At 42.1% G+C, this 13864-nt stretch overlaps 1 protein-coding gene across 4 annotated transcripts in view; it reads right to left on the minus strand.

The window, feature by feature from the left end:
* The window catches only part of TRERF1 (transcriptional regulating factor 1), a 100102-nt gene that overhangs the window by 64783 nt on the left and 21455 nt on the right, over positions 1–13864 (minus strand). For all 4 annotated transcript variants that reach the window (XM_086745317.1, XM_086745318.1, XM_086745315.1 and 1 more), the window contains one exon: positions 5570–5625. The gene's annotated coding sequence lies outside the window, so the exon portion shown is untranslated. The remainder of the gene's footprint in view (positions 1–5569; positions 5626–13864) is intronic.

Below are 13864 nucleotides of genomic sequence, written 5' to 3' on the forward strand. Positions count from 1 at the left end.
TTCACCTTCAGCCTCAACTAAAATTCCCCTTTTAACTCTATCTGCCACTCTACCTTTAATTCAATTAGGAAAGGTTTGATACAAAGAGTGGACAGTCAAGAAGGCAGTTGTGGAGAGGAAGGGAAAAGGGAGGAGAGTAAGATTCAAATGGTTGGTAGTGGTGGTTAGAGCTTCGGTACTGAGAGTCAATCTCATCTGTTTCATAACTTAACAAGGGGGAAAAAAACCAAAACAGTCCCCGCAACCTGTGGTGTTCTTGGAACCAGGGTATCTTAACAAAAGTCAACAGGCCTCTCCATACCAACGTTAAAAGTATATGGCAGGACCTTCACATCTGAAGCACAATAGTTAATCATTTCAACAGTAAGTTACAAAGGAGTATCATCCCCTTTTTACCGACAGGGGAGCTGACTCAAAGACGACCAAGGGAGTTACCCAAAACCACAACACCAGTCATTAGCAGAGCTGCAGTTAGAAGTTCCTGGCTGCCAGCGCTATTTTCAAACACTGAAATTGGTGGCCACCCCGCAGCCGCAGAGCTGGGACCCCACACGCTCCCCAGGTAGAGGGGTCTCCTGCTCCCCACACCCTGCCCCTGAGCTCCAGTCGCACCAGCACCACCAGAGAAGGAAGAAAGAACAATGCATCCAGCCAGGGTGGTGGCCTCAGTGATAAGCAGCAGAAGTGATGCCCGTGTCGCCCTGCAGACCTGCTCCAGCAGGCATCCACCCCAAAGCGGCAGCTGCAACCCTCAGGGTCTGCACTGACGCTCCCCTTGCGCCTGCATGCCTGTTGGATCCCAGGGAACTTGGGTCAGAAGAATAACCCTAAGGAGAAGTCAGAGCTAGTAGTTTTGTCAGGTTTAGCACCCTGCATTAGGTCACAGTGGAGTGCGGTGAAAGATGGGCAACATGCATCCCGGAGACTGTAACGATAAACTACACCCCATCTTGATCGTGCTTCACATACACCAAGGGAAATTTCAGATCAGTTCACTTCTCAAGCAAAAGATGAAATGGCTCTTTCCACCTTATCCCTACAGCTTTACAGCACTGATTTCAATTTCTCTTAATGGCTGGTGAAGAGTGCAAAATTACTGATGTCTTACAGTACCAACCAGCTCACAGTGAGGATATTCTACAGCAAAAGGTGGTGTTATTTGTAAAAGTAGTTTGAAAAGTATTAGATAGGTTAATTTTCCATCTCAATTTTCATAGAAGCAGCACAGTTCTTACAACAAGCAGCTTGGGAAACCCAGTGTGACAGAGATGGGGAGAGGGAAGTGAGTATTCCACATTTTAATGTAAAAGCAGAACCACAGAAATTCACTTTTTTTGTAACATGATTAGTCTTAATTTATATATAAACTTACATCTAAGCCTCTGTTATATTATCTGAGCGTATTTTCTTGCTTTCTGTATTCCACTTGGTATCTGTCTATACTGAGTTCTCCACGCCTTTCTTCCAACTCACTTGAACCTTTGAAGCTGACAGTTACCTACACATTCAGGTACTAAAGCAATTTATTCTTTTAGAAGTATTAAGCATTTACAACTTGCAACATCAGATTGTGCAAATATTCAAGTTTTCTGGAAGAAAAAGAAAAGGAAAAAGCATTTACCTTGATGACTACATTTACATAGATATCTACTCCCCTCCCAAACTTTGTTATCTAAAGGCTTTTCCTTATATATGAGAGATTTCCCATTTTCCTCCCTGTGCTTTCCAGGTACTTTCCACATATTGTGACAAAACAATTAAACAGTGCAAGAAAAGGAACTCAAATTACCTGTTACCGTTTTATTCAAATTAGCTTTCCTATTTCGAAATATTTTCTAAGATGGCTTCTGTGGTGATAAAAATATTCATAGGCAATGTCGAAGGAAGTTATTAAAACTCATCTAGCAGTGATGCAAGAGTTTTGCACTGATATGCACTAACACAAGAAGAAACCACAATGCACCAGTTTACAAAGAAATAATTCTCTGTCTTTGTCTCCATTTGGTCTCAAAAATCAAGTGTAACTCCCAGTAAGAAACAATGAAAACACACCCAAAATGCAAAAAAAACCACGAATACTTCATCGAGTTACCATAGTTCTGCATGTGTTAAACTGGGGTTTTCACTGCCAAGACTCATTAAAAAAGAACAACCAGAAAATGTTTGCAAAACAGATTGCTATTTTAAAGTGCATTAACAGCTATTAATAATAGAATATACATCAACCTACTGCTTTTCAGATAATCAATATTAATTGGCAACCTAATTTGGAACTGTTAAGGCAAGTGACCTTGGAGTTGCAATTCATCAGGTCTAAGCTAACGGCGGGTGAAAATAGGCCTGGTAACAGTTGCTTCCTTGTCATTTCCTTCCAAAAATGACACAATGCTGTTTCAGCGATCAAAGTAATTTTTATCTCATAAACGTACCTCTGAAAATAGATTAGGCCTCATAGAACAGTTTTATATTTATGATCCAAGCTATCAGGCAGACTTGATGTGAAACTTGACTTGCAGTTCACCAGAGCCTCGGGTTCCTTGGAAGGAAGTAAGATAAAGGCACAGGGAAATATGGGGGAAGGAAAAGAAAATATTGGGTGAGAGGTCTGGCACCTATCAACATTGCTGCAGCTTGCCAAGTCTCATAATTTCATCATTAGGCTTCAGGCGTATTAAAAGAGCTATTATTCTTTCTTTTTTTTTAAATCTAATCCCATCGTGTAATCAATAGGATGGATGCCAAAAGCGAGCCATTACAAGGAAGTCACCATGGCTAGGATTAAAACAAGATTACACCCTGCACAGACTGGACCATCTCTCATTGCTTTAAATGGGTCCAAAACATAGCAACTCCTTTAATTGCAACAGCAGCAAGAAACACATGAGTGCTTCAGAAGTACTCTCCCAGAAGAAGAAACTGGGTCAGGAGATATCCATGAAGACTGTAAGCAAGCAAGGGAAAACACGGACAGGAGGCACAGACAGGACCTGAGGGCACACTTGGGGCAGGATCCAGATGCATGTCTGGAAGGATGAAAACCCAAATGTACGTGGGGAGACAGAACACAGAAAGGGAGCAGAAGGTTAAAAAAATAAAATAAATAAAATGACACCTGTGCCATAGTAGTAAGGGATAGATGAAAGAACGAGGGAAGTCTGACAACTGTGGCCTTGAGAAGGAGCATGACCAGGACAGCTGCTTCTTGCAACACAGGAGGACCAGGGTGGGACAGTGGCATTTCTCCAGCCCAAGCTGCTGGTGAAGGGATAAACAAAGCCCTCGCAGAGTAAGGAGAACGATACACACACATTCATAGCTCACGATTAATTTCAGTCCTGGGAAGGTATCACACAAAATGAGGGCAGAATATTTTGTTCTAGAGGCAAAAGATGAGAGTCAGTGCAAAGTGCTACTTCTTCCTCCCAGAATCTCATTTTAAAGTCAGTCCTGTGATTGCTAGGGCTCTGGCTCATGATTTGCACGTGCCTGGGGCTGGCAATAAAGCTGTGGTAAGAGAAGGTGTCACGGCCTCAAGGTGCAGAACTTGCTAGAGACAGAGCCTCCTCGGTGGTTGTTTTATGACAAAAGAGAGCAAGCTCACACCAGGAGAGAAGGTACAACAGCAGCCAGCTGCTGTGCCACAAGAGCTGCCCAAGGTACAGCACACGGATTTATCAATACGCATTTTGCAGAAAAGAACAGTACTTAACATTAAACTATATAATGTAATAAACATACACTATATACATACATATATAATACATGAGGAGTAACATCTTAGGAAAACACTAGCAGTTGAACGAGTATGACTGAAGTGCTGTCCCATGTGCGAAGTCCCCAGCATTGCATTGACTCTGGACAAATACACTGCTCAGTCAAGTCAAGTGAATCTGCTAGACCAAACTCGCCTGAACGCCAGCATTTCTACCTATCCGGTCCTGGCTGTGCTGCTTTTTCGATGAGAGCATACGCACGTCAGCGGCAATGCCGCGGTGGCCGCAGCCTCCGGCCGCAGCAATGCTGGTGGCAGGCATGCAATGGCAGCTGAACTGCCTGCATGCGGAGGGCTGCCAGCGCAGCTCAGGCTGAACACACTCTAAGAAGTCCTGAAAGCAATTTTAATTATCTGTTCTTGGAGCACAGGTAGACCGGTTGGAACATGCGCAAGTGAAGCAGCTCGTTTACATAACGAGCGAGGTATGCATGCGAGGCGCTTTGTGCAGTAGTGCTGCAGACTGCAAGATCTCTCACCTGAAGTGCTGCATTCTACCAACTATATACATCCAAGGCCACCTTCAGGTAGATTCTAAGCCATTAAATGAAATACTCATAGCACAATTCAACAGTGGCATGAAAGAGAATCGTTTGAACAGACAAAATATTTAACACTTGCTAGCTGCTTAGGTTTTTTTCCAAGTCTTTGATTCTTGCATACTCCACACAGTGCCAGGAGCCATTCAAAGTTTTCAATTCTTGCTCGGGCAGCTGCTCTCCAAAGGGCAACTCTACTGTGCAAACAAAACTGAAATGTGGAGGGAGGGAAATCTCAAGAGTGTCTACAAGAGCTAAATCTCTGAATCCAAGGAAAAAGGCATTTAGTCCTGGTCCTCATACAACGACATCATGCATTTAGCTGTTTCCACAACATTTTCCAACCAATAGCCAAAAAAAAACAATAGGGATTTTTGAGGTCTGTAAATAGCACAGAGCTCAGGAATACAGAGGAAACAAAAATGAAACACAAGTGATAGAGCTGGATATGCGCAGGGTGGATTGTAGGTTGAAAGACAGTGACAATTGCTATGTAATACTACTACTATATTTGGCTGTTTGTTGTTTGAATATGGTTATCCCCATACCTAAGAGTTTTAAAGACATCTACTCCTCTCTACCAGCGGACTTCTCAAAACCAGAAACCCAAAGGAAAAAAACATACTTATCTGAACACCACTTTTTAAAAATGCTGCTATTTAAAAAAAAACCAAACAAGCAAACAACAACAACAACAAAAAACAACAGCAAACCTACAGTTTCCTTCAGCACATTCTCACTTCAAACTCAAATCTAGAGGTTTTCTACTCTGTCCTAATAAAATCAGTCCAAATTAAAAAATACTGCACCAGGAAAAACAAGTTTTAAGGCACAGAAGTTAAAACAGCTCAAAGATCTTTTTACCTTTCAAACGTGGGAGTGAGGGGAGGAATATCCCAAAACTGAAAAAAAAACCAAAAACAAAAACCCCTCTTCTATCCCACCTGTTACTTTACAAAAAGCTCTAAAATGGTAGCGTAAGTCTAACCTATCTGGTTAACCCCCATGCCTGGAAAGGTATACATTTTTGTCTTCTAGACTTTGAACATCAGCTCACCAGGAGAAAGGACTGGGACAGAAGCTGTACAGAACATAGAGGGTCTCTGCTCGGAGGGTCAGAGACAGATACAACTTAAAAATAAGTTTCTCAATTATTTGCAGGGTTCTGTCAGGGAAAGAAATTGTTGTCTTCAACCTGAACAAGAAACTGGTGAGATTGTTCAGCGTAGGAACATATTTATCTTACCCTCTCTCTTACCTTATCAGACACATCTCCTCGTCCTATTCAGAATCCAGCAAGACATAAAATTCCATCTGTAACAAAAGGAAAAGTCCGTGAATACCTCCTGATAACCTTACAACAAAAGACTAATAAGAAGTTCAAGGGGGGGGTTGGGGGGGGTAGAAGTTAAACTTCTGTTCCTATTCCAGTATAATCTACACTCCAGGCAAGTTGCCCTCCAGTCTGCGGCAATCTGGGAAACCTGGATATAAAGGTATTAAAGATGTTGTAACATGTTCTGTAAGAAATACGCTCTTCCTCCTTCGGCAAGGATAACAGAGGTGGCCAAAACGTACAGGTTGCCTTGCCGAGTCATAAAGAAGTCTGCAGCATCCTGTCATTAAATTAAATGAGCATCAAATTAAATAACGTGAATGGTTGTAAACTGAGACCAGTGGTAATGGCTAGAAATAATCACAGCAGTGTTATACATCGTGGAGACAATTTTCCATCAGTGTATCAAACCTGGCTACGCAGCACCTTGCATCTCCAGGCCAAGAAACTGTCAGCAAGCACCCTTTCGTAAATACAGTAAAGCATGCAAGAAACGGACGGAACAAAGCTCTCAAGCACGAGTTTAAATGACACCTACCCTGAACAAGTACATTTAATTTCTTAACACCTTTACAAACCAAGCTTTCAATGCAACAAAGATGTTTTTATTATATAGGTAAACATGACGCAGTCTGGTGTACCTGGAATCAGAGGAAAGAGTACCACACATCTAACCAACAAAAGTGCAACCTTGGAATTGTCAATAAAATTTACAGTTGTGATAGACTCAGACTTGAACAAACACTTTTCTGTGGCACTATTAAGAAAAGGAGACATGACCTGCAATCCAGTCAGCCTATGAGTCACTAGGACAGAAGAGAGACCTCCTGTCTGGCAACTTTGAAAAGCATAAGAGTCTGCCTAGTCTAAGAAACTGTATCAAGGATCTAAAAAACCTGAACAAACCAACTCCTCCGCACACCCTTTAGGCCTTTCAGTGTCCTGCCCACAAGCCCTAGAAGCCTGTTAGTCCAGTGCCAGGCTGGAAAAGGCCAGAAATGGGTAAGAGTGAAATGGCACACTGTATGAGAGAATACTATTATATTAAAAACAAAACAAAACAAACAAAACCAAAAAACACCAACAACAAAAACCCACACCCTAAAAAACCCCAACCCTTAATCTTTCAATTCAGTTATCTGGGGACAGATATGGCAGGAATGCAAGGATCTGAAGCAAATATTTATCACATTTGCTCACTTTTCCTGTAGTATGCTACTAAGAGTACCCTGGTGCCTATAGTACAAAACTAGATTCAAAGAAGACACTGTGTTTTAGTGGTCCAAAGTCCCCGGTTTGCACCCTTGCTTCATTTTCCTTGGACACTGAGTAGCCATGTTGCCAACAGACCCCAGGGAGAACTGTGGGTGCTCAGGGCCACAGAAAGGTGACATCCTTCACCACGCTGTGCTGCCATTTCCCCGCCAGCAAAACAGGGATGGCAGCACATAGGTCCCCAGGCAGGACGGCTGCCTGGGAGCCAGGGTTCAAGCTGCCTGTGCTGGGGTGCTTCTCTTTTTCCCCCTTTCTTTAAGTGTACATTAGTGTACACTTTAAGTGCTAAAAATAAACCTTTCATCTAGGGAATACCACTTATCTTCTACTGATGATAATTTATTTTTTGGCATTACCAGAATAATATGACAACATACTTCCCACTCTACAAAGTTTTTTTTTTTATTCTTTTTGTTTTGTTTTTTTTCTATGAAGAGCTCTTTCAAACACATGACAGAAAGATCTGAACAAAAGAGAGCCACTGACCAAGAACCCACTTGAGTATCCCTACCCTCCTATTCCCCTGCCAACTCAGTAAAATTCCTCAGAGCACAACCTCTTCCTGGCTATTTTCAGAGAAACTGCTGCAATCATACAAGAACAATGGGGAAGTTTGTTTTACTCAAAGAGTAAATGTTTTGCAGCTTCCAATGTAAATATTTTAATTAATGGATTTTTTTTTTAACTCTCTACTGCCTTACTCGTGTTCACACTCACACAGAGCTATCAGGACAGAAGCAGCACTCAACTTCTATTAGAGAGAGAAGAGCGCGATACAACATTGAAAGAAGACACATTGACTTCAGAAAAAGCACCTTCATAAGCAAATCAAAACTCACTAGGCATTTGCTGGACAAGATCTGGGACAAAAAGAATTAAAGAAAAACAACTCTGTTCATTTCCTGTGCCAGGCTGAGGGCTCATGTTAGTTCCCATCACAACAGTGGCCCTATTTTAATAGCCAACTTGTAGAAAACCACAACCTGATCTGTCTCACAAACAACATTATGCCCAATGACCAGGCTACAAGGAAAAAGCATTTACTACCTTCTTGCCTCAGTCATCAATACGGTGGATCTCAACCACCTCATCACTCCACATCCACTTCACAGAAATGCTCAGACCTCCTCTTAATGATTCATAAACCAAGTGTTGTGAACTCAGTTAGCAGGATGGGACTCAGATTCACTCTCCCTGGGCAGGACTATTTTGGTACTACAGAAGGAGGCAGGACATAGATGCCATGCCTCCGGAGGTTCCTGGATCCAGCAGCACCCCTCCAGATGCAGGCAGCTCTTCCACCCTAAACAGTGCCTCTTTCTGCAGAAACCATCTCCCTCCTCTGCCCCTAGATAAGGGGATGGAGTTTGGATGCAATGGCATCGGCAGATGGCTAGCATTCAAGAATTTTTAAGTTTTCTTTTTCAAATTAAGTGGGACACAGATGGTGCTGTTCCTGCCTTCCCAAAGCCCGACTGGAACATGAACGTAGACCTGTTTGAGCTGGGAAACTCAATCCTGTAGTATGTTTCTGAAGACCTGCAGAAACTACCACACGGACCAGTTTAGCCTGAACCAGTCCCACACGTGGCAGTGTTTCCCTTCCCCTGCTTTTATCTGAATGAGAGGTTTTGTTCCTCTTGTACTGACCTCACCACACTTGATGCTCGTCAGCGACACCACTCCGTAAGTTCAACAAGCAGCTCCACCGAAATTCCCTGCCGCTGTCAGCTATACACATGCTACGCCTGGATAAAACCCTCACCGTACCTTTCAAAAAATGTATTGGTACTCTTCCATCGCCTCATGCAAGATGTTGGTTGCACACTCCTAAGACTTCCCAGAGTTTGTGATCCTCACAACCAACATCCGCACCAGCAGTGCTACCACCCTCAGGCCACTGCGGTGGTGGCACTCTGCTCGTCACATCCCATGGCGGTTCACCTAGGCAGCAGCTGGACAGCATGGATGATGGAAAAAGGCCCACTGTGCTTTTCCCTGTAAGGGCTACAAATTGAAGGAGGAGCAAGCCCTCCTGATTGCAGTTCATTGAGAATAAACCTTTCACAGTCCTAAATTAGTAAATGCTACAATCAACTACTCCTCATTAGGGTGGGAGAGTGGAGAGAAAGAATGCCTGGCTGTTAATTGAAAGACATCCTCTAATTTGGTAGCTGTAGGAGACGCTGGGGACAACAAGGCAATTGCTGTTTCTGCACAGGCAGCCTGAGGCTGGTGCTTATGCAGAAGGAAGCAGACGTGAGCAGATACATCACCCCCTTATGGTGTGCACACACCTTGGTACCAGTCTCCTGTGAAGGGTAAACGGATATCGAAGGGTAGCACTGGCTGAGAGCTCCCCTTGTAGCAGGGTAATTCAGAAACATGTTCGCAAGACCTTTCCTGTCCCTGCCAATGCCACAAAGTGAAACTAAATCTCCTGATCCTGCATTTGAGTGTTATCAGCCACTGCTATGACTGTACATGCATGTACAATATCAGTGTTAGCTTCCACACCAGCAAAGTTTTTTTTAAAAAACAAACAACAACATTTGTTTCCCCATATTGCCCATTAGATTTCCTGGCTATACATGCAACATCAAATTACAGAGTAAGAATCAAAGTAACAAACACCTCTGCTAAAAACAGAGCTCTTGCAGAATAAACTCATACACTTTTCATGAAAGACTCAAGTGAGAAGGTGGACTTTGGATTAAGCCCTCAATGTGCATGGACTCTGGAAAAGGAGATCTCTTAGCAAGTGAGTGACCTAGGGTTTACACAAGTCCTTCCATCTTCCTCTCTGACCTCTTCTAGGGAGCCACTGCACTCAGCTTTTTCATGTGGCTATTTAATCAGCAATGTGAAACTCAAGAAACCTTACTGGTGTCTCTGTGGTCTTCTCATCAGGGCAATGAGCAGAAATGCTCCCCAAAGGAGAGGCACATTCAGAAGCCTGCCATGCCCATAGGATGGAAAAGAGAGCGAGAAGAGAACAGATGAACATTAAGCTCTCCTCCTTGCCTCCAGCAGCAGTCTGTACTCTCCCACGCAGAGAAAAGGGAGGCTGTACAATTTGTGGAGGCCAAACTGTCTGGAAAAATGTAGAGAGAGAACTAATAGCAATTTCTCTTCTCTATCAGTTCTCTCACCATAAGGAAAGTGAAAGTCAATCATTGAGTTGCTGGTGGAAGACAAGGCCACAGGGTCTTTAAAGGGCTGCTTTTCTGAAAACCACAGAGCTGGATTACTCAGGATTGTATCAGTTCAACATATTCGTTACCTAAAATATTCTGCTCACACACTGCTTGCGCTGTACGACTTCTTATGGAGATTATGCTTATTGGAAGACTACATTTTTTGTCTGATCATAAGAACACATAAAAAGGACCCAAGACTACTCCATTCTGGATGTTAATTCACTAATGTAGGACTCCTCTGTAGCCTTCTTGACTCCAAACAGCCACTTCCTAACCGTGAATAGGCAGCCAATAAGCACACGAAATACCAAGCTTGGAGCAGTTGCCACCACACGCTTCTTTAACTGATTTATGTCTTAAAGGTGTCTGTCAGCACGCAGTACTGTAACATGCGCCAAACGAGAGCATGCGGGAGAAGCTCTATGCAGGAAACAGAAGCTCCTCTTAGATTAGCACAGCTCACTCAAGTGCAGTGCTATGCTCAGATTTGGTTTTGATTTGCAAATCTTGCTGTCATTGGCTAAGAGGATGTTTGAAGTTTTGTTAAAAAAAGCCGAAAAAAAAAAGCCAGAAAGCCAAAACACACACACAAATGAAGTTGCCCTGGCAGCAGTCAGAATCTTTAAAACCTAGGTAAGGTGCACCTTTCTCAGCCCCCGTTTTACAGCATCCCACTTTCCCATCTCCCCTTCCAGCTGAAGGCAGCCGCTCTGATGGGCACCAGGTCTCCAAGCACATCATGTGCAAGAAGATGCAGCAGAGAGCAAAAAGAATGTCCCTCCGCTGCAAGGGCCTGAAGCAACACCAGCCACCTCTGATCTTGAGAGTCCCTCCCCACCACCCCACAAATCCCTACTACAAGAGGAGCACTTTGTTGCCTATTGAGATGTCTTACACATAAGCAGCAAAGTCCAATGTTAACGTGGCTCCAAGGAAATTTTAAACAGCACCTTGGAGGGCCGGTCACAGACTTCCAGCTCTCACCATTAATTCCAAAACGAACAGACCTGGAGTCATCATATTGCTTGAAGATGGCAGATCCTACCCTCAAAAGCATGCGCCAGCGATTAGTTTCGATTACACTAATACCTGCCCAGTAGGAACCACTACGAAAGAGTTCACTTGCTTACCCTAACTCATGATTAATTACCGTAGCAGAGGCATACTGCAACTAACAACTTGATGAAGGGCAAGGTGAAAGTTTTTCTCTGGGTAATCTAGAGAAGAAATCTGAGCCTTAAAGGGAAAACTTAAATAAAGATTGAGAGGGGGAAAAATCCACTATTTAATGTTATGATTTATTAATATTTGGGCTTCAACTGTGGGTAAACAGACAAGAATCTCTCTGCCTGTGCACATATTTAAGACTGTTTACACATTAAGTCCAAAAGGATGTCCTCATTTTATAAATAATTTGATCCGATGACTACATCAGAAAAAAGTGCAACTTGAGGCTATGTATAGAGGCAAAACACTTGGCTACTGATGTGTAAACAGGGGGGCAAAGACTAAACATCAGAGTCACTAAAACTCAGCAAATGGTTTATAGATGACACTAAGGACATAACATAGTGCACATTCAACACACACCAAACTGCAACTCTTCTTAAACTTCTAAAACTGTGCTTACCGTAAATAATTTTCAGTATTCAACATAAGATTCTCCTAAGTATAAACACTCCATCTGTGACTTATACCTGACCATATAAGCCATCCAGCAATGCCTTTCTCCTCCAGCGCGGTAGGTGCAACAGATCAGAAAGAGTGCTCGTGGAGCCACAAGGCCAGGTAACACACAGATGGCATCGGGAGAATTTGAGACTTCTCCCAGGAACTCCTCTCCTCACTTCTCTCCCAGGAACAAGGAGAAAAGGTTCCCAAAGGATTTACCAGCTGAGTTAAAATCCTGCAGTTTTGTTTTCCTTTGTCACACGCTCCCCCGTATGTGCACATACATGGTTGTCGTTACAAGTGTATGTAATTTGCTTAAGATCAATCACTTTGCATGCCAGGGCAGTGGGGGAAAGACCTGCAGAAAAGAAACTCATTACCCTATAAAGAAATACTATTTCCAGCTAAAATTTGCCCTTCAGTTTAGCTAAATGCACAAATTTAGTTTGTTTCCAGTTTTGTTTCTCAATTGAGAAACTTTGAACAGCATCTTAAGAACACCACAAGCAGTCTCAAAAGATGGTCAAAGAGGTGTTTGCTACCCAAGATTTTGGGTGGACTTCCTAAATTGAGCAAACGATGATTTTTTTTTTGTGATATTCCCTATGGTCTGCTGTAAGCCATAATCCAAATATGTTGTACAAGGGCATGCTTTTTGAGTTTAAAGCAAGCAGCAATCAAGAAGTCTGTATGCAGAAGCAAGAAATACAGGCTTTTTTTTTTTTTAAAAAAAAAAAAAAGGCAAGCTGTATGCATGTAATTTTGATGTAGCTAAACTTTTTATATCTACTGATGCTGTATTTACAGTATCTGATGTACAGTATCAGTAGATAGTATCTGATATACACTATCAGTAAGCAATAAAGTAGAAGTCTGTGCTTTTAAGAAGACCTACATTTCTGACCCAGAGGAGCAATGAGGACTCTAAGCATTTAACTTAAAATCAGTGACCACATGTGGTAAGAAAGGCTTGCCAGGATGTGATCCTTAATTATGACTTCATCCTGCACAGCTCCCTTGAAAGAGGATCAGCTGAGACATCTTGCCCAAAGCAGCTCCTACAGAGCACAGCCCAAACGAAGAGGATACTAGAGTGCCAAAAATAACAATAAAAAGAATTTTTCCCCTCAAATAATGAGGTATACCTTACAATTCAGCCCTATAAAACTGGATTTGTCACATTCTAAATCGGGTTGCTGCAATATTTCATTACAGTATAAATCTTCCTTACACCCTAGTAAAGATGCCTAATAATTTAATATGCTATAATTTCTTTTTAATCTGGAACTCGTCAAAAAGCACCTGAAATAGGCATCTCTCTTACAGTCCGTTTTCCATATGCATATAGATTCCAAAATGTAACTGGCTCACATTCTTTGCATGGAAAAACATTTGCAAAGTGCGTTTACACGTCGACTAGAAAGGTTGTAATTATTCCTCTTGGGTTTCTTAGGTAGGTCAGTGCACATCCTACAAAGGTTTCTGTATTATCCCATGATATTCATTGAGCATCATTTCTTCCTGAAAGTAGCAGAACCTCTTGAAAAGAATTACATCAACAAGTGAAAATTTCAGAAGGAAAAAAAGTGGGATTCCAGAGCCAGAACCCTTAGAACTTTTTTTTTTTAAAAAAAAAAAAAAACAAGACTTTGCATTAAAAGTTTCACAGCCCTTTTTTTTTTTTCTGAAATGGACTGCTATACAAAAGCTGAGTTACAACTGTCTCATATATTACTATTTCAGTGGATAACATGCACAGACTTCACATAAAAAAAAAATAAAAGAAAGAGAAGATATTTAAATGGATGGGAGGAAGGGAAAATACTGCCAGTACTTCTTGTTACTGAAATATGTAATTCCCATTCCCTCCCAACTAATCAGGTCTGTAATAAAACAAACACCATTTCAGAGCAGTTACCATGTCTGTACAAACCACTCTGTAAAAAGTTAAGAATATGACCACATAAAGCACTATGGAACAGACACATTTTTCTTCATGAAACAGATATGATGGAAACAGCTATATACATTTAAGATTGCTCAAAGTTTGAAAAAACAGTGATGTCATTAT

This window comes from Chlamydotis macqueenii, chromosome 3, assembly GCF_036417535.1.
Source record: "Chlamydotis macqueenii isolate bChlMac1 chromosome 3, bChlMac1.mat, whole genome shotgun sequence".
NCBI classification, from domain to species: Eukaryota; Metazoa; Chordata; class Aves; order Otidiformes; family Otididae; genus Chlamydotis; species Chlamydotis macqueenii.